Source organism: Giraffa tippelskirchi, chromosome 10, assembly GCF_054371585.1.
Source record: "Giraffa tippelskirchi isolate mGirTip1 chromosome 10, T2T-mGirTip1v1.2.pri, whole genome shotgun sequence".
In the NCBI taxonomy this organism is placed as follows: domain Eukaryota; kingdom Metazoa; phylum Chordata; class Mammalia; order Artiodactyla; family Giraffidae; genus Giraffa; species Giraffa tippelskirchi.
In genome coordinates this window covers 102818549-102839379 of record NC_137284.1, presented here as the reverse complement: position 1 = coordinate 102839379, position 20831 = coordinate 102818549, and the positions used below count along the sequence as shown (strand labels likewise).

The window sequence follows — 20831 nt, the reverse complement described above, 5'->3', positions numbered from 1 at the left end:
TTTTAGGCAGATGCTTTAACGTCTGAGCCACCAGTGAAGTCATGATTCCATTTAAATGAGAGCCCATTTCAGTGGACTTCCCTGGTAACTCAGACAGTAAAGAATCTGCCTGCAATGCAGGAGATATGGGTTCAATCGCTGGGTCAGAAAGATTCCCTGGAGAAGAGAATGGCAACCCACTCCAGTACTCTTACCTGGAGAATTCCATGGACAGGGGAGCCTGGCAGACTACAGTTCATGGGGGTTGCAAAGAGTTGTACACAACTGAGAGACTACTAACACTTTCATTTCTTTCCATTTCAATAGTGCCACATAACATATTCCAAGGCTATCATAGCATAGGGGAAAATTCCATAATTTTTTCAGAACTTGAGTGCTCCCTTCACTAATACATTTCCCAATGTCTCAACAAAGGAAGTACTTGTGGGTCACACAGGATACATCCACTCCTCTCCCTCAATTTTTTCCTAGCAAGGTAGAGGCCATTATACAGTCTTCAAGCTGTAAGCTGAGAAAATTAAGCTGAGAAATTAAGCTGAGAAAATTAATCCCATCAGAGATACAAGGAGGGGCTGGCTCCACAATAAAGGATGGGTGAAATTGCAAGTGAAGCATAGAGAAAACTAAGGTTTAAAACTCAGATTCATCTGAGTCTATCTAAGTATATTCATATCAATTCTCATGATCCCATGTCTACTTAATCAATTCTTATCTTACATCACTAAGCTTGGGAGGCTGTGACTTCAACTTAATGTGTAATACTACAAATCTCAGGGTCAAATTTGGGGTCTTACTTTCAGCTGCAGAAGAACTGCAACAATGAGGAAGACAATCTTAGTGGACCAACATGGAGCTCTGTTTCTCTCACCATACCTGAATTGAGACTTTAAAGCCCTCAACTCATCATTTCCTTTCTAAAATTTTTCTATGCAGTCAAAAGCACCCAACTCCCCTGAGAATCCCAGGAGACATTTTCCCCATCATAATAGTCAATTAAAACTTCCATTTGATTTCCCAAAGCTTTGATTTTAGAGAATACTTTCAGTAAGAAGGTTGATAATCTGAGTAACTAACAGGGTATGCCAGGGCACTTCTCAGTTGAGAGTAAGACCCTACTGTGTTTAATCCCAATCAGTTAAGTAAATTTTCATCTTTGAAATCTCTTTTCTGAGACCATTTTTTATTATTATTCACTAGGATGAAAATATTCTAGGTATTTCAAACATAGATCAGGGAATTGATTATATAGATGTTGAACAGGTTAGAAGAAAAAATGGGAGAAGGGAGCATAACCAAAGGCACACAGCAAAAACTGGGGTTCAGATCAAAGTCAGGGCACTACCACCCTGGACTGAGACCTGCAAGCCTGAGATCATTGCTCAACTCCTGGAAACACTGCCGCAGTAGCCTCTGGGACTGTTCTGTTATTGTTCAGTGGAACCCATATTACTCCACAGAAGTACAGACAGAGATGCTGCATGTTGAAGTACCCCATCCAATAAAAGCAAATAAATAGTTGCTTCTTTCCTCTCACCCTCCCATCTTTCACCACTGCCTTCCTTTGATGGTACCTGACAGAGAACTTGCTTTAGCAATGGGGTCTGGCATTCATGGTTCGTAAGTTTTGTATCTTTGCAATGGAGTAGAATAGGGCAGGGATGGAGTTGAGAGATGATAGCCCTAGCTGGCAGGAAACCAAACAGCAATGGTTAAAGTATGACCATTTTTATCCTTCATTAACCATATAAAAAGTAATCTGAATGGTAAATTGTTCAGAAAAACAAGTAGCAAAGAGGTACTCAAAATGCTGGTTTCATTCCATCTTACCTTTCCTAATATTCAACAAGTATTTATTGTATTTATTTCACTTGACATTGTGCTAAATATGCAAAATCAATGACAGGAGTTTTTACTATACTCTGAGGAAAGAAACAAAATACTATATAATATGAACTAGTCAATGTGTACCAGGGATAAAGAAGAGAAACATGACTAACGGATGAGGCTAGGAAGGCTTCAGGAAAGAAGTGACTCTTGCAAAAAAATTAGAATTTGGGCAGAATACAGCAAGAAAAGGGTATTCCAGGTCAGAAAGAGAGTATGTACAGAGGTAGACAGACAAGACAAAGCAGGCCTGGAAAGTGGCAGAATTTTATGTGGTTGCAATATCAAGTGAGGAGCTGAGAGAGTTGAAGGGTTTATGCTAGAAAAAAAGGCTGAACTGGTTACAGTGAGCAAAGTATGATTCTGTAGCTCCTACAGCTGATCAGATGGTGTTTTAGGGATTTAGACAGTAGTATTGTCAGATCCGGAGAAGGCAATGGCACCCCACTCCAGTACTCTTGCCTGGAAAATCCCATGGACAGAGGAGCCTGGTAGGCTGCAATCCATGGGGTCGCTAAGAGTTGGACATGACTGAGCGACTTCACTTTCACTTTTCCCTTTCTTGCACTGGAGAAAGAAATGGCACCCCACTCCAGTATTCTTGCCTGGAGAATCCCAGGGACGGGGGAGCCTGGTGGACTGCCGTCTATGGGGTCGCACAGAGTCGGACACGACTGAAGCGACGCAGCAGCAGCAGCAGCAGCAGCAGCAGCAGCATTGTCAGATCTGGCTGATATGTCAAGGCTATATATTGTCACCCTGCTTATTTAACTTATATGCAGAGTACATCATAAGAAATGCTGGGCTGGATGAAGCACAAGCTGGAATCAAGACTGCCGGGAGAAATATCAATAACCTCAGATATGCAGATGACACCATCCTTATGGCAGAAAGTGAAAAAGAACTAAAGAGCCTCTTGATGAAAGTGAAAGAGGAGCATGAAAAAGTTGGCTTAAAGCTCAACATTCAGAAAACTAAGATCATGACATCTGGTCCCATCACTTCATCACAAATAGATGAGGAAAACAATGGCAGACTATTTTGGGTGGCTCCAAAATCACTGCAGATGATGACTGCAGCCATGAAATTAAAAGAGGCTTGCTCCTTGGAAGAAAAGTTATGGCCAACCTAGACAGCATATTGAAAAGCAGAGACATTACTTTGGCAACAAAGGTCCATCTAGTCAAAGCTATGGTTTTTCCAGTAGTCATGTATATAAGATTTGGACTATAAAGAAAGTTGAGTGCCGAAAAATTGATGCTTTTGAACTGTGGTATTGGAGAAGACTCTTGAGAGTCCCTTGGACTGCAAGGAGATCCAACCAGTCCGTCCTAAAGGAAATCAGTCCTGAATATTCATTGTAAGGACTGATGCTGAAGCTGAAACTCCAGTACTTTGGCCACCTGATGTGAAGAACTGACTTATTTGCAAAGATGTTGGGAAAGATTGAGGTGGAAGTAGAAGGGGATGACAGAGGATGAGATGGTTGGATAGCATCACCAACTCAATGGACATGAGTCTGAGTAAACTCTGGGAGTTGGCGATGGACAGGGAGGCCTGGCATGCTGCAGTCCATGGTCGGACACGACTGAGTGACTGAATTGAATGGAACTGAACTGACTGTCAGATCTGATTTGCATTCTAGAAAGATAACTGCCAGAGGAGTGGAGGACTGATGAGAGAAGATAACACTGAAGGGATGAAAGAGTAGTCAGCTGTTCAAGTAAAAGAAAACAGAACTAAAGGTGCAATAAACTGAATTAATCCTCACTTGTCCTACATATGCATAGCCTAAGAAAAGCTCAGCTCTTCTCATCTTTCCTTTTGTAAGTTCCCCAGCTTCTAATCAATCTGTCAGTTAAGCTCAATGTATTTTCACTGACCACTTAAATAATTCTATTTCTCTGTTGAGATTAATAAAATCACCCTATAGACTCTTCCAAACAAAAGATCAAGACAGGTAGAATGTAAATGTAACCAGTAAAAAGAATGTGAATTAGGCTGTGATGTATATTCTATTTTTCATTTACCTATTCTGTCACAATCCTCTTACAGCAAATCTAACTCTTCAAAATGTTGCTCAAGTTATCATTTAAATTTTTCCATATTCTTTTATACATAATCACTAGACAAACTAGAAGTTGCCCAAAGCAAACTAAAAGGAAAATATTTTTAAGTATAGTGGCAAATCCCACCAACAGAAAAATTAAGAATCAATTGTTATTGCTTGAAAGGTCGCCATCCCTCAGTGCAGCACTGACTTTTTTATATCATAATAAAAGGCAATCATTTGTGATGCTATCATAGCCTGTTTTATTCTGCCAACCAGGAAAGTGGCCCTCTCCAATTGCAATTGATAGTTCTGCCTGAAACCTTATATTAACTTCTTGCTATGGAAAATTTGGGCAGTTAGGCAGAGGGAAGTCCAAACAACAGGGTAAGAAACAGAGAACTAGCCTTGACAAGTGACAGGAACATAGAACACAAGTATTTCCTTAGCATCTTGCTTCTATTTGTATTACAGTACTTAAAATACTTGACCAAAAATTTATCTGACGTCTCCACTAGCCTATGAGAGACCTTGATGGCAGAAACAATAATAATTCATACTTCATTGCACAAAGCACAGGACTGACACACAATAAACATTCAATAAATACTTAAAGAAGAGAAGTGGAAAGAAGTAGTGAAAAGGGACACATACTGAAAGATAAAATAGGGAAAGGTCAAAGACAACATATGCCTACTCCTCTGCATTGCCCAGGGCAATCTGATCTCTAACTAGCCCTTTCAGGGTTATCACTCGTAAATAAATATTGCTTTTCAAGTATCAAAGATTAATTTAAATATTTTCAGAGGGATTCTGGACATAATGCATTTCTAAAAAAAAAAAAAAAAAGACTTTGATTTTTAAAGTATTTCTGAGGCTCTTGGGTTTCTTAAAAATTTAAATGGATATTTTTGGGGGTTGGGGAATGTTGTCAGGTTATCTGCATACATAACGCAGCTTACCCCCCCAAATAAATCCAACCCCGGCTTCATAGTTAAGCTCTGTTTAATCTAATCCAGGGGCTTCCTTGGTAGCTCAGCAGTAAAGAAATCACCTGCCAATGCAGGAGACGTGGGTTTGATCAGGAGGATCCTCTGGGGAGGGCTGGCAATCCACTCCAGTATTCTTGCCTAGAGAATCCCATGGATGGAGGAGCCTGGCGAGCTCCAGTTCACGAGGTCTTTCCTGCAAAGAGTGGGACCCGACTGAGCACACATGCCCACCAGGCACGCAATTTAAACAATCATGGTAATACCTCCTTAGCACCAACTAGTGCTTCAGTAATGAATGACACTAGGTCAATTTAAGCAAATGACACACATGAAAAGGTTTCTCAGACTCTTTCAGAAAAAGGAAAAAAAAAAAGGCTTCCTTACTAGTCAACTAACGAAAACATGAGTGCTAGAGCTAATCACTCTTTCCGTAGGAATGCAAGAAACAGAATAACCACTTTGGCTAGTCTGCAAAAACGTCGTGGAGGAGGTAAGACTCACGCCATGCCCCATGCCTTATTGATAGGAAAGTACTTCAAGAGTGGAAAGGAATTGTACGCAGGTGGAAAGAAAGTAAAAGCTAAAGTGAAAGAGAAGTTGCTCAGCTGTGTCCAACTCTTTGCGACCCCATGGACTGTAGCCCATGAGGTTCCTGCATCCATGGAATTTTCCAGGCAAGAGTACTGGAGTGGGTTGCCATTTCCATCTCCAGGGGATCTTCCCAACCCAAGGATTGAACCCGGATCTCCAGCATTGCACGCAGACAATTTTACCGTCTGAGCCACCAGGGAAGCAAAGCCGTAAGTGACAAAGTCAGGTAAGTGCTGAATGTACTCAAAGCACAAGCCAGCCACCCTAATTGAAAGACTGATAGATGAAGAGGACATGGCAAAAAGTCAATAGGAGCAAGAATCTAAAAAAACAGTATACATATTTCATTGCATTAAGAGCCAACAAAGTAAAATTCTTTGTTGTGATCTAAATGTACCATATAGGGATGAATACAACAATAGAGATAAAAGAAAAAATTCTTCAAAAATTTTAGCAAAGAATAAAACCACTATAGTAGTTCTTATGATTCTTTAAGACTCTATTCTGAAGGGGTATAGCTTAGAATACTCCAGCTTCTAGGAACTTCAACTTAACAAAATTCTTTATGAAGAAGAAGAAAAAATAAGCAAGTATTTTCAATAGATGATGGAAGAAAGGGAAAATTAAGAAATGAATGAGTATATCTGATAGTATTATCTCATATATTTATACGCTCAAGTAAGAAAAACTTTATCCCCATATTTATAAGAAATTATAAAGGCACATTTGTAAAGGACCTCACATATACCGTCTCTATCAATTCTCCCAACTTGGTAATGGAAGAATTGTTGCCTCCTCATCCAGGCATGAAAACTGACTCAAGGTGTTAATTGGACATGGAAGACTCAAATTCTTATTCAGGCCTCAGACCCTAAATTCTTTAGCCACTCCTGAACGTTATCTAAAAGATACATATGATATAAAATTTAACAATATCTAAAGCCACTCTGCAGAGAAGGAAATGGCAACCCACTCCAGTACTCTTGCCTGGAAACTCCCATGGACACAGAAGTCTGGTAGGCTGCAGTCCATGGGGTCGCTAAGGGTCGGACATGACTGAGCGACTTCACTTTCACTTTTCACTTTTATGCGTTGGAGAAGGAAATAGCAACCTACTCCAGTGGTCTTGCCTGGAGAATCCCAGGGATGGGGGAACCTGGTGGGCTACCGTCTATGGGGTCGCACAGAGTCCGACACGACTGAAGTGACTTAGCAGCAGCAGCAGCAAAGCCACTCTGATCTAAATGATGACTAATTACCAGTGCATCATTATTGATATTTAGACCTACTGTACAGAGAAAGATTCAGCCAAGTTCAATGTAATTTGGCAGAACGTAAGATTTACATGTTAAGATCCAACACTAAATGTGCAAAGAACGTTACACAACTCCCTGGAAATTGGGGTTTATCACTCAGAGAGACCCTAAATATTTAACAGTTTGAAGACCTAATAGTAACAAAGCAAAGGAATAAACTAGTAATAAAATATTCAAAGGTCTCAAAATTAAATGCAAACATTCTTAGTAAAGAGTGTATAAGATTTTATGTAACTCTTCAATTTGGAAATTAAAAAAAAAATCACAGAAATCAACAATTCATCTTCACTCTCTCAAGTCTAATTACCATGGCCTAAAAAGACCATTATAAGGCTGCTGGGAACAGCCTGTCAATCACTGATATCACAAGGTTAGTAAAGGCTATTTATTTTTTTTGTCAAACTAAGGAAAATTTCAGTCTCTTACAATTCTTTAAACCTATTAAAAATAAGATTTTTTATGTTTGTGAATTTAACATTTCATTACTTCCTAAACTACTCAGAGTTAAATCAAACTAAAAATGTCAAGAAAGGCTGAATACAATTTGTTATAAGTTCCATACATTCTGTTACTTTTTTTAAAAAAAGATTATCAAGTAGGCAGTTACACTATAAAAACACTCATTTTTTTCCAACCTGCCCTTTGATGAGCACCATGTTAACTATTTACAGAATATAAACGGTATTTTTAATGCAATCCTTATAATGCTATACTTATCCAAGCCACGGAAGACTGGAGAAATAGAAACCATGTTAGCATGTGATTCTGCAGTTGTGCTTTCCAATATTGGCCAGAAGCTAAAAAGTTAAAATGTGAAAGAGGGCCACAGGTGCCAGGAGAGGACCTTTAAGGGTCCTGAGTATCAGTGGAATTGAAAAGCAGATGGATTCTGCCCACAAAGCAGATGGCAGCCTTGCCCCAGACTGCCGGGTTAATACAGATGTGAAAGCTGAGAGGGTACTTGGGTTCCTTACAAAGACCAACAGAGGGTTTGAGTACACAAATAAAATTCCAAATTGAGTACAAGGGAAATAGGGGGTGAAATCTGGTAGTAACAGCAGCTATAGACAGACCTCTGAAGGAAGCAGAGAAAGGGAGATCTGTGAACGCACTCTTAATAAAAAGATATCATTACAAAAGTTATCGCAAGAAGTCTCAGATCTGACATGAAACAACAGCAGCCTTCAACAGGACTAAACCTCAACCAAAATATTCATTGTAGGAAACTGGTATGGCTCAGATCAAACCACAAATCAGTTTTCTAGTTCTGATATGTGGCAAACTTGAAGATAGCACTTAGAGACAATAATCCACAGATACTGGTTCTAGGATCTCCCGTAGATAACATGATGCAGCACAATTAGTTCTCTGTATTCACAAATGGACCCACGGATATGGAGGACTGACTATACCTATAACACAATTAAGCAAGATTTCTCTTAGTTAACGTTGCTGTTGTTTAGCTGCTAAGTCATGTTCAACTCTTTATGACCCCATGGACTGAATGTAGCCTGCCAGGCTCCTCTGTTCATGGGATTTCCCAGGCAAGAACACTGGAGTGAGCTGCCATTAACTAATAGATTCTTTTAAAAATATTTTAGTTACTAAAGTAGAACTATGAAATAACTGCTATTATTTACATTTCAAGTGTGGAAATAATTCTTTCAAGCCTATTATAGAGCAAATATATTGTCTGTTTTTCACAAGATTCAGTGTTATTCAGACTGTTCTGAATAACTCTAAGATTAGTTGGCTAGTCAGCCAGAAGTTAGCCATCTATAGCAACTATTTGTTTGTATCATTATCTTAAATTTTGCCCACACATTGTGGCAACTAAAGAAGAAAATATCCCTCTCTCATGCCATGATAGTAATCAAAACATCACCATGTGCCTTAAGGTAAGAGATTCCATTAGACTTTGAGAGTCTGAGTAGAAGCTACCAAATCTGTCTGTTAGAGAGCAAGGCCGAGGGCATCCTGACACTTTCAGGACTTTGTGAGGAATCATTTGTAATCATGTCACACTCAACAGGGTGCTGAGAGCATTCTTTTTTCACCCTCACAGCATACAGAGAACTGTTCAGCAATATCAAGCTGTGACCCTGATGTTTTATGGCATAAAGATCATAGTTTAAGTCCTCATAAGTGCTAAAGGCCATCCCTACTTAGAAGTAGAATATCCTTCTATACTAATGTGCTACATATTATAGACTTCTCCAACATGTTTGAAGGACTTTCCTAGTGGCTCAGTGGTAAAGAATCCACCTGCCAAGCAGGAGATGCAGGTTCCATCCCTGGGTTGGGAAGATACCCTGCAGAAGGAAATGGCAACCCACTCCAGTATCCTTGCCAGGGAAATTCCATGGAGAGAGGAGCCTGGTGGGCTACAGTCCAAGAGGTTGCAAAAGAGCTGGATACAATTTAGTGACTAAGTAACAACAACATGTTCCAAATGTGATACAATGTCATTTACAAAAGAGTAAAAAAATTACAGAAAAGCAGATCCAAATAGGACTCATTTTGCCTTGTGAGACAGAATGGATTGGCGTAGGGGGTTAGGAAGCAGAGTCAGAGGAGAGTTATCAGTGAACCATTACAATTCTCATCATATTTCAAAGTTATATACTTGATTGTTCCAATGATCAGCCCTCAAGAATGGTCCCATAATCTGTTTCAAGGGTGACTACATTCTATAGGGATAGGTACTATTTTAAGCACGGGTTTCAGTTCCAGTGCTGATCATTTAAAACTTAAGGTTGCTTAAAAAGCTAAAACAGCATATAGCGAAAAAAAAGGACACAGAGTAAAGAAAGGTTAGAATGTTGGCTGAAAATATACCTTCAGGGCCCACTTTCAGGCAATGTCCAAGGCCTACTGGGGAGTAACTAATGGTTAATACTTCAGGTACAGCATTTTATAGGTGATAACAATGACTCTATAAGAAAATCCCTTCTATTTTTCTCTTTCATTTATATTTTTAACTTAATGAAACTCTTTCATAAGCTAGTCATTACTGCTTATTTAGCATAAGGCCTCTTTTAAAAAGTATCCCCATCAACACAGCATCCTCCAGCCTGGGAAGACATCTACTCAGAAAGGAAGGACACACTATTGATCCTCAGGCATGACTCCTGAGGCTTCACCAACAGTGCAATCACACCTGGCCTGCACACTGCTGCAAAGTGGAGAACATCTGCTCAGGCTATCATTCCAGGACAGAGCTAATTCTACACTATGAATCCAAACAAGTCTAAGCCCTCAAATTGCCTTGTCATTCATTCACCTCAGACAATGTCATCACCTTTACACATCCACCTTCTCAACCAAACCAGAAATTTAGGAGTCATCTCTGCCTCTCCTTCATCCCACAGTCAGAATTTTTGTTAGCTCTTTCGTCTCTTCACTTGCCTCCAACTGACTTAGTGTTTGCTTAAGCATTTCTAACTCAGGTTATTTAATCAGTTTCCTAACTGGTTTCTCTACCTCTAGTTTTATGACCCAAAAATTCATGTCCTAAAACACAGCCAGAGTAATCTTCCTAAAACTTTTAAACAGTTCCCCATCACCTTCAGATCAAGTTCAAACTCATTAGCCCAGGATACAAGGTCGGGTAGCTCAGATGCTAAAGCGTCTGCCTACAATGCAGGAGACCGGGTTTCAATCCCTGGCCCGGAAAGATCCCCTGGAGAAGGAAATGGCAACCCACTCCAGTATTCATGCTTGGAAAACCCCATGGACTGAGGAGCCTGATAGGCTTCAGTCCATGGGGTCGCAAAGAGTCGGACACGACTGAGCGACTTCACTTCACTTCACAAGGTCGTTTATGATCTCTTTCCTCTCCAGCCTCCTCTCTTACCACTTCTGCTTTTCATATGGCACAATTCTAAAATATTTGAAGTACTTCAACTGACAATATATTGAGAACAATCCATACTCTGTCAGCAGCATGCCCCACATTGCTCATTCCCTAGTTTCATTCAGCTTGTAGCCCTCCAGGAAATGTTCTTAGACCTCTCACATTTGACCCATCTATGTAAGGACCCTGAACTTATAATTATTACACTATATTGTACTGTTCACATTTTTCCCTCTCTTTCCATACCCCTGACTAAAAAGGAGAAATGACCTTATTCATATATGTTTGGAACACATGATACTCTCAATATTTATTGAATAAAAGAATACATAAATAAACATAGGGATGGGAGGATAGACAAATCTGTGCTTCCTTCAAAAAAAAAAAAGGCTACCAAATGTACATGAACTAGGCTAAGCTACTCTGCCCGAAGAAGAAAATAACAACTAAGAGTTTGTCAGAAATCCCATGACATTCTTACTGATTCCACTAAAGTTTTCTGATGGAGAAGCTATAGATGGATGCTGGCCTTTAAGTCGGCCTTATCCTTGTTTGTCTCCCATCATACCAAATAAGCACCTGTTCAAACTGTGAGAGTTTAAGTCAGCACCCAACTGGCTCAGTGTCAACAGATCAAAACCTCTATTGAAAGAAAGGGATTTTAATCAAAATCCTGCTTCATTACATGATTTAATCACTGCACACTGATTAAAAAAAATGACAGTAATTATAAAAAATGTTTTCCATCCATTCTGAGTGCTCCCTGGAAGCTCACAACTACTCAGATCTCTGATTTGAGATAATGTAGTCAATGTCTTCAACGCAAATATTCTTGACTGGGGGAAAAAAAATTTTTGTAAATTTTTTCAGATTAAACTTCTCAGGTGTTTGTAACATATCCTGTGGGTGATATCCTTAAAAATTCTGCAAATGAAAACTGTAGTCCTAAATTTAAAGCTCAGGTTTACTATGTAACTCTGCCCTAAATCTTTAGTTTCAGAAATCTTTCAATATAAACACCTGATTGTGGTTTTAATTTAAGTATCCTCTTAGACTCACTATTCAAACTACCAGAATAATAGGAAAACAATAACAGTTTATTTAATTAGGAGGTATAAAATACACAGTAATTAGTACAGAGAAATTTGTCATGCCTTTTCAAAGATTCCGTAAAACATTTCTAAGACTTTACTTTCATCTTTGCCTTTGTGACTAAGTAACTTACCTTAAAATACCTTCAGTTATGATGATATAAATCCCTAATCCTAAAATGCCTGTGTTAAACTGAAAGCATAATATGCCGCATTCTTCATTCATTGTACTTATAGCTCTTGCCTCCATTTTTGAACCTTATAATTTATGCAACAGAAAACAATGCCCAGAAATATCCTTGTAGGAATGTAAGATAAAGGCTTCCAATTTATAGTTCTGCCCACATAATTAGACCTGAACATGGACACTATGACTCTAGGACTTGATATCTACCAAGCAGTTACTAATAAATAAAAAGGTGTCACAGAAATTCCTTTATGCCTGACCTACTAGGATAGTATGTGACAAGATAACAGATTCAAAATAAATATTCATTGAACTCAAATTAACCCCCAGACCCAATAGATGCAGAGTTTTAGTTTACATTGTAAAGATATTCAAAACTGAAGAAAATACAAGCATATTTTAGCATAATTTTATAATGAATTATGCAGACAGAAATCAGTCACTTTTTCCTCCAAATGAATGAAATGCTAAGGCAGAAGGAGATAACAAAATAATTCTGGGATATGGTCAGATTTGAAACCAAAGGAAAGAAATCTCGAAGTGCCAAAAATGAAGAAGGAACTCAAACTCTGGTTGGTAACAGGAACTGAATCCAAAAATTAAAGCTACGGTTTTTCCAGTAGTCATGTATGGATGTGAGAGCTGGATTATAAAGAAAGCTCAGCGCTGAAGAACTGATCCTTTTGAACTGTGGCGTTGGAGAAGACTCTTGAGAGTCCCTTGGACTGCAGGGAGATCCAAGCAATCCATCCTAAAGGAGCTCAGTCCTGGATATTCATTGGAAGGACTGATGCTGAAGCTGAAATTCCAATATTTGGCCACCTTATGTGAAGAACTGACTCACTGGAAAGGACCCTGACGCTGGGAAAGATCGGGAGGAGAAGGAGACGACAGAGGATGAGATGGTTGGATGGCATCACCGACTTGATAGACACGAGTTTGAGCAAGCTCCAGGAGTTGGTGATGGACAGGGAAGCATGGTATGCTTCAGTCCATGGGGTCGCAAAGAGTCAGACATGACTGAGTGACTGAACTGAACTGATCCCAGTAGAGGCTATTTTAAGTTTATAAACCTTATTTTATTACACTTTGCTTTATTATGGACTTCCTTGGTTGCTCAGATGGTAAAGAATCCACCTGCAATGCTGGAGACCTGGGTTTGATCCCTGGATTGGGAAGATACCCTGGAGAAGAGCATGGCAATCCAGTCCAGTATTCTTGCCTGGAGATTCCCCATTGACAGAGGAACCTGGGGGGCTACAGTCCATGGGGCCACAAAGAGTCGGACACAAATGAGTGACTAAGCACATAATCCTTTTGCTTTATTTGCCTTCCTAGATATTATGTTTTCAACAAACGGAAGGTTTGTGGAAACTCTTTTCAAGTAAGTCTATTGGTGCCACTTTTTCCAATAGAATTACATTTTTAACTAAGGTATGCATATTAGCTTTAGTCATAAGGCTATTGGACACTTAACACTAACAGTATAATATAAATACAACCTTCCTAGGCACTGGGAAAGGAAAAAGTTTTTGTGACTTTCATTATTGCATCAGCCACTTTATTGTGGTAGTCTGAAACTTATCCACAATATCTCCAAGTACCAAATGGCTCAGGTGGTAAAGAATCTGCCTGCAATGCATGAAACCTGGGTTTGATCCCTGGTTTGGGAAAATCCCCTGGAGAAAGGACTGGCTGATCATTCCAGTATTCTTGCCTGGAGAATTCCATGGACAAAGGAGCCTGGCAGGCTACAGTTCATGGGGTCAAAGAGTCGCAACTCAACTGAGTGAATAATAATGATACTAGTGAATTAATCCGACTACTGTATTTTAGTGTATTAATGGTAAGACACAAATACTGTTTTCTTATCATCATATACTAATCAAAAACAACCCTAATTAATAATATAAAACCTTTTCACCTGGAAATTAACAAAAAGCTATTAAACAACTAATACTATAGATCACAGCAAAAGCACTTTTCTGAAGAAAATCCACAGCATTAAATGTTTAAATACATAAGTTTTGGAAAAAAAAGAAAAGTGATTTAAAATTCCACTCAAAATCTAGAAATAGATTAGAGCAAAACAATAGCACAAGAGATAAACTAATGAAAATAAAAGTAAAAAAGGAGAATAAGAAGGCAGAGGGGTAGACAACAAACACAGAAGTGCATGCAGAACGCCAGCTGACAGTTGACAGAAGTACCTGACCAGCAGAAAAGAATATATAGAATCACACAAAACTTGGTAGGATGAAGACACTAGGGGGGGAAACAGGAGTGTTTGTAGGACTGGACCTGCCCTCTGCGGGTGGGGGAATTGAAGCAGGGGTCCGAACCCCACATCTAGGCAACTGTCTGAGTCAGAGGAGAAACATTTAAGGCTGAGAGTGAAACAGCTGATCTGTGGCAGCCTAAATGGAATGAGAATCAGTCCTTGCTGCAGTCATACATATCCCGGTTAGGGACACAAGTCCCCTAGAAGGCACAGCGGCTAGGAGCTGGAGTTTAGGGATTGTGGAGCAATCCCAGGGCAAGGGCTGCTGTTGACTGTGGAGAGACAGATCGAGGAGAAGTGAGGGGGGAGACTGTGATGAGAAAAGCCTGTGTTGAAAAGCCGGGCAGACATGGAAGCAAAGCGATACTGCTGAGTCAGGTGTACAGGGTGGAGCCACCACCATAGCCTCTCTCTCCCCACACAGCAGCATCAGCAGCTGAACAATAGAGAGGTTGGCCCATCAAACGCCTGACATACCGAACTACAGAGTAGGACCCCACCAAGGGTGCTCCTTTAAGTGACTGATGCACCGAATTACAGAATAAGACCCCAGCGGCGGGGGAGGCGGGGGGGAGCCTCTATGTGCCTGACTCAGGGAACAAAAGAGCAGGACCCCAGGCAAGGGAACCCTTTAAGTGCCTGAACGGGCGGAGCTGCGGAAAGAGACTGGCCAAAGAGGCCTTCTGATCGCCAGCTACAAGATGCTCGAAAAATGACTCTGATAGGGCCATAACTCCTGTGATGGACGTAATCCCTGTCCCTGCACATTTGGGGCGACCAGGGTCCCCGCAAACCAAGCAACTGCACCACCTTCATACAAAACCCTCACTGGGGCAGAGCTGCCACAGGCAAAAAAAAGTCGTGCATCTATGCAGGCAGGTTCGCTTGAGTCGGGTCCAAGTCTTTGCAACCCTGTGGACTGTGGCCAGCCAGGCTTCTCAGTTGGCCGGGGTGGCGGTGGCGGAGGGTGGGGGGGGATGTTCTCCAGGCAAGAATAATAGAGATATTGGCTAATACTGGTTGCCATAGCCTTTTAGAGCACTATATTTCCTGCCGCCCTCGCCACCAACTCCCCTGAGTACCTGGTGCTGCCAGAACCCCTGTGACCCAAGCAGCTGCACCACCTCCACACCTGGCCCTCACTGGGGCAAACCCAAGTCCTCCAGGGCAGCCTCAGGAGCAAATCCCTGTGGATGACCAACATGCAGAGGTAGAAATAAAACCAAAGTTGAAACCCAGGGGCAGTATGAGTAAGGAAGAAGATCCAAAACCTTCTCACCATCTGTACAAGCTGCAGATTAAATCCGCATGATCAACTAGGCAGATTCTGTGGCTATGGAATATATAAAAGGACACTGAGAGCTCCCACAAAAGAAAATGCACTCGTTCTGATAGCTGTGGACATTGGAGGCAAGAACATACAGGAGTAGGACCAAATTAGTATCTGAGCTGCCCCCACAGCAGGTCCAGAGTTCAGCACAGTGTTGGAGGGCATCCTAGGGAGGTAACATGGACTGTGACTCCCAGCAAGGAAAAGGACTCTGAAAAGAGTGACTCAAGAAAAACATTTATTATTCTTATGTTTTGACTTGTTCTGTAGATTTTTCCCCCTTCTTTTTCTTCCTCTGTTGCACTTGTCAATTTTATTGGCACTATGAAATCTAATGAAGCTTTCGAGCTTTTCTTTTCCTCTCAGTTACATTTTTTATTGTTGTCATGAACCTCTGCCTCTGTGTTGGGCTTTTGCAGTTCTGTGGAGTTTTCCTTTTTTTCTTTCCTCTCTTTTTAATTTTTTAAACCTATTATTATTTTTTCTACATTTATTCCTTTGTTTGCTTTTCATACTGTTCTTTCCCCCTTGCAGTTAATCTTTAATGTATATAAATCTTCTTTATCTACCTCTATTTAACTTTGCATATCCTTTCTTTTCTTCCTTTCCTCTCAACATATTTATTAGTCTTATTTTCATTGCTTTATTCTCCACTTGGCATCTTGCTTTAGTTTTGTTTTCCAGTTTATGCTTTAGTTAGTTTTGTTCTTAACTGGTAGATATAATTTTTGGTTTCCTTTGTTTGCTGGGTCAAGCTATTGTACATTATTTTTGTTGCACTGTTTTGATTTTGCTTATCGGTGTATATGTATATGTGTATATTCACTCATACTTTTTATTGTTATAAACCTCTGCCTCGACATTGGCCTTCTGCAGTTCTGTGGAGTTTTCTTTTCTTTCTTTCTTCTTCCTTTTTTTTTTCTTTTCTCTTTTTAATTTTAGTTTTTAATTTTTTTAAACCTATTATTATTTTTTCTACATTATTCCTTTGTTTGCTTTTTCTACTGTTCCTTTCCCCTTACAGTTAATTTTTAATGTACACAAATCTTCTTCATCTAACTCTATTTAACTTTGTATATCTATTCTTTCTTTATCTTTTCTTTCTTTTCCTCTCAACATATTTGTTAGTTTTGTTTTCATTGCTTTATTCTCCACATGGTACCTTGCTTTAGTATTGTTTTCCAGTTTGTGCTTTAGTTAGTTTTGTTCTTAACTGATAAATGTAATTTTTTATTTCCTTTGTTCGCCAGGTCAATCTACTGTACTGTATTTTTGTTGGACTATTTTGATTTTGCTGATGAGTGTATATGTGCATGTGTATATTCCATTATTTTAATTATTATTTGCCTGATTTTGTACCTGCCATTTGTCTCAGGTTCACCTTTGGTTTCTCGTTTTTGGGTATTTGTTTTAATATCACTTAATGCCGTAACAAACCACTTGTGGAATCGTCATTCCTGAACATAGATCAAGCCCTGAGCCTTTGTAGTGGAAGCACTGACTCCAAGATCCTAGACTACCAGAGAACTAACCCTAGGGAGTATCAGATAGTGCGAACTCACACAAAGGAAACCACCTGAATACGAGACCAGGCATCACCTAACCCTCATCTAAACAACAAAGCAAGATCCTCTATGACCCACTTCCTAGAGTAACAGAAATCAAAACAAAAGTAAACAAGTGGTGCTCTGTTTCACATATGACAATACACATGTCTCAATGCCATTCTCCCAGAACGTCCCACCCTCACCTTCTCCCTCAGAGTCCATAAAATTGTTCCATGCATCTGTGTCTCTTATTCTGTCTCGCATATAGGGTTATCGTTACCATCTTTCAGATTCCATATATTCCATGTTCGATGCATGTGACAAGGGCTCAGGGCCGGGGCAATGGGATGATCCAGAAGGATGAGAGGGGGAGGGAGGTGGGTGGGGGGTTCGGGAAGGGGAACACATGTAAACCCATGGCTGATTCTTGTCAATGTATGGCAAAAACTATTACAATATTGTAAAGTAATTAGCCCCCAACTAAAATAAATAAATTTATAAAAAAAAAAATAATAAAAAAAAAAAAAAAAAAAAAAAGTAAACAAGTGGGACCTGATTAAACTTAAAAGCTTTCTCACAGCAAAGGAAACTATAAGCAAGGTAAAAGCACAAGCCTCAGAATGGGAGAAAATAATAGCAAATGAAACAACTGACAAAGGATTAATTTCCAAATATATAAGCAGCTCATACAACTCAATACCAGAAAAACAAACAACCCAATCAAAAAGTGAGAAAAAGACCTAAACAGACATTTCTTCAAAGAAGATGTACAGATGGCTAACAAACACAAGAAAAGATGCTCAACATCACTCATTATTAGAGAAATGCAAATCAAAACTACAATGAGATATCACCTCACACTAGTTAGAATGGCCCTCATCAAAAGGTCTACAAACAATAAATGCTGGAGAGGGTATGGGGAAAAGGGAACGCTCTTGCACTGTTGGTGGGAATACAAATTGATACAGCCACTATGGAAGATGGTATGGAGATTCCTTAAAAAACTAGGAATAAAACCACCATATGACCCAGCAATCCCACTCCTAGGCATATACCCCAAGGAAACCAAAACAGAAGAAGACACATGTATCCCACTGTCCATTGCAGGACTATTTACAATAGCTAGAACATGGAAGCACCCTAGATGTCCATGGAAAGATGAATGAATAAAGAAGTTGTGGTACATATACACAATGGAATATTACTCAGCCATAAAAACGAACACATTTGAGTCAGTTCTGATGAGATAAATGAACCTAGAACCTATTTTACAGAGTGAAGTAAGTCAGAAAGAGAAAGATAAATATATTCTAATGCATATGTACGGAATCTAGAAAAATGGTACCAAAGAATTTATTTACAGGGCAGCAAAGGAGAAACAGACATAGAGAATAGACTTATGAGCATGGGGAGAGCAGAGGAGAGGGTGAGATGTATGGAAAGAGTAACATGGAAATTTACATTACCATATGTAAAATAGATAGCCAACAGGAATTTGCTGTATGGCTCAAGAAACTCAAACAGGGGCTCTGTATCAACCTAGAGGGGTGGGATGGGGAGGGAGATGGGAGGGAGGTTCAAAAGAGAGAGGATATATGTATACCTATGGCTGATTTATGTTGAGGTTTGACAGAAAACAATAAAATTCTGTAAAACAATTATCCTTCAACAAAAAATAAATTAATTAAAAAATAGAAAAACTATAAAACTTATCAAGCAGCTGATTCTTGTTAACAGACACATGGATTAAAAAAGAAAGAAAGAAAACAAAAAATAGAGAGCCCAGAAATAAACCCACACATGTAAGATCAAGTAATTTATGACAAGATGCAAGAATATTCAATGGGAAAAGGACAGTCACAATAAATGATATTGGGTAAACTGGATAACATCACACTAAAAGGATTCTGCACAGCAAAGGAAATTTCCATCAACAAAATGAAAGCAACCTACTGAATTGGGAGAAAATATCTGCAAATCATATATTTGATAAGGAGTTAATACCCAAAATACATAGAAAAGTCATACTACACAATAGGAAAAAAATGGCAGAGGGTGTGAATAAACTTTTTTTTCCCCCAAAAAAAGCCACACAGCTGGCCAACAGGTTCATGAAAAGGTGCTCAACCTTACTAGTCATCAGGGAAATGCAAATCAAAACCACCTTTAACATATCACCTCACACCATCATAAAATGGCTACTATCAAAGGAACAAGAAATAATTTGCTGAAGATATGAATTAAAGGAAATGTGAATTAAAGGGATGTGTGCTGTTGGTGGAATATAACTTACTCCAGCCACTATGAAAAACAGGGTGAAAGCTCCTCAAAATATTAATAATAGAACTTCTAGATGACCCAGCATTTCTACTTCTGGAGATTTATCCAAATAAAATGAAAGCACTAGTTCAAAAAGATATATGTACCCCGTGTTCACTGCCACATCATTTATAAAACATTTACAAAGATAAATAATCTAATTGTCCATCAATGGATACATGGATAAAGATGTGGTATTAATACATATACACACAGAAAACCAGCCATAAAAAAGAATGAAATCCTGCCATTTATGACAAACATAGATGGACCTTGATGGGATTATGCTAAATGAAATAAATTAGAATAACACAAATACTGTATGTTATTACTTATATGTAGACTCTAAAAAACTAAACAGAGAATGAAAACAACCTCAAAGATATAGAGAATATATCAGTGGTTGACAGAGTGTTATCTGTATCTGGAGTGGCATGGAGGGGAGGGGGCCAGGGTGTATGTTTATTATTAAAAAGAACACTCAGCATCAACAATGACCTGTTTATTAACAAAATGTACTTGTACTGTTAGAAAAGCAATAAAAGGTAAATAAGCCAAAGTCGAAGTACCAAAAAATAACATATTAAAGATATTTTTGGAATACTATGAATATACTGGAACAATTGCTCAGCATTTGGTTGCTTCACCATCTTTTTTCTTTTTAAATCAAATGTGTCTAGAATAATCCTGTCATATAAATGAAAGCATTAATTGAAATTAATATGCAAATTATGGTGCCTGTGTGGGATGCCATTTCATTAATTTCAATTCACTAACATAATTGTGTTCTCTAAATATGAGTTTTCCAAATGCTATCCATAGGGAATGCAATATTTGGTGAATATTATTTTATTAGCATAAAATTCAACAATAGCTTAGTCAAAAGGAAAAAACAGTAATCTGAGATTTTAGTCACAAAATAATTTACATGCATATTTATAAATATATATTATTTGAGCTAATTGTAACAGTTTTTTTAAAGAATTATTTTTTTACTTTTAAAGTAACACCAGTTAATGGTAGGAACTTTCAAAGATTCAGGAATGTAAAATAGGACCATTAAAAAATCTATTATCTTTAAATTATAAATAGTAATTCTTAACATTTTGGTATACTTTACTTCTGTATCTTGTATGGAAATAGATACACTTTTAAGAAAATACAAATATCAAAGAAAGGACAATAAATATAATTTTTATTCTACTTTTTCATTTAATGTTATCAATAATTTACCATAATTTATTTTACCAGTGAATAAATTCAAACATCACTTTAAATAAATACACACTGTGTTAAGCATTTGTACCTACCAAAATATTTTTAACAATTCTATGATTTTTTGATGTTTATGTTTTTGTTTTAATATTTTAGTATTATGAATCCTTCT

General features: G+C 38.7%; 1 protein-coding gene and 1 long non-coding RNA gene across 18 annotated transcripts in view; one reads left to right on the top strand and one right to left on the bottom strand.

Annotated features, from left to right (window-relative positions):
* Window positions 1-20831, bottom strand: part of IMMP2L (inner mitochondrial membrane peptidase subunit 2) — a 917103-nt gene that overhangs the window by 673355 nt on the left and 222917 nt on the right. The window lies entirely within an intron of this gene.
* Window positions 16049-19131, top strand: LOC145524596 (uncharacterized). The gene is made up of 2 exons (XR_014067699.1): window positions 16049-17261; window positions 17672-19131. It is a non-coding gene; the product is annotated as an uncharacterized LOC145524596 (long non-coding RNA).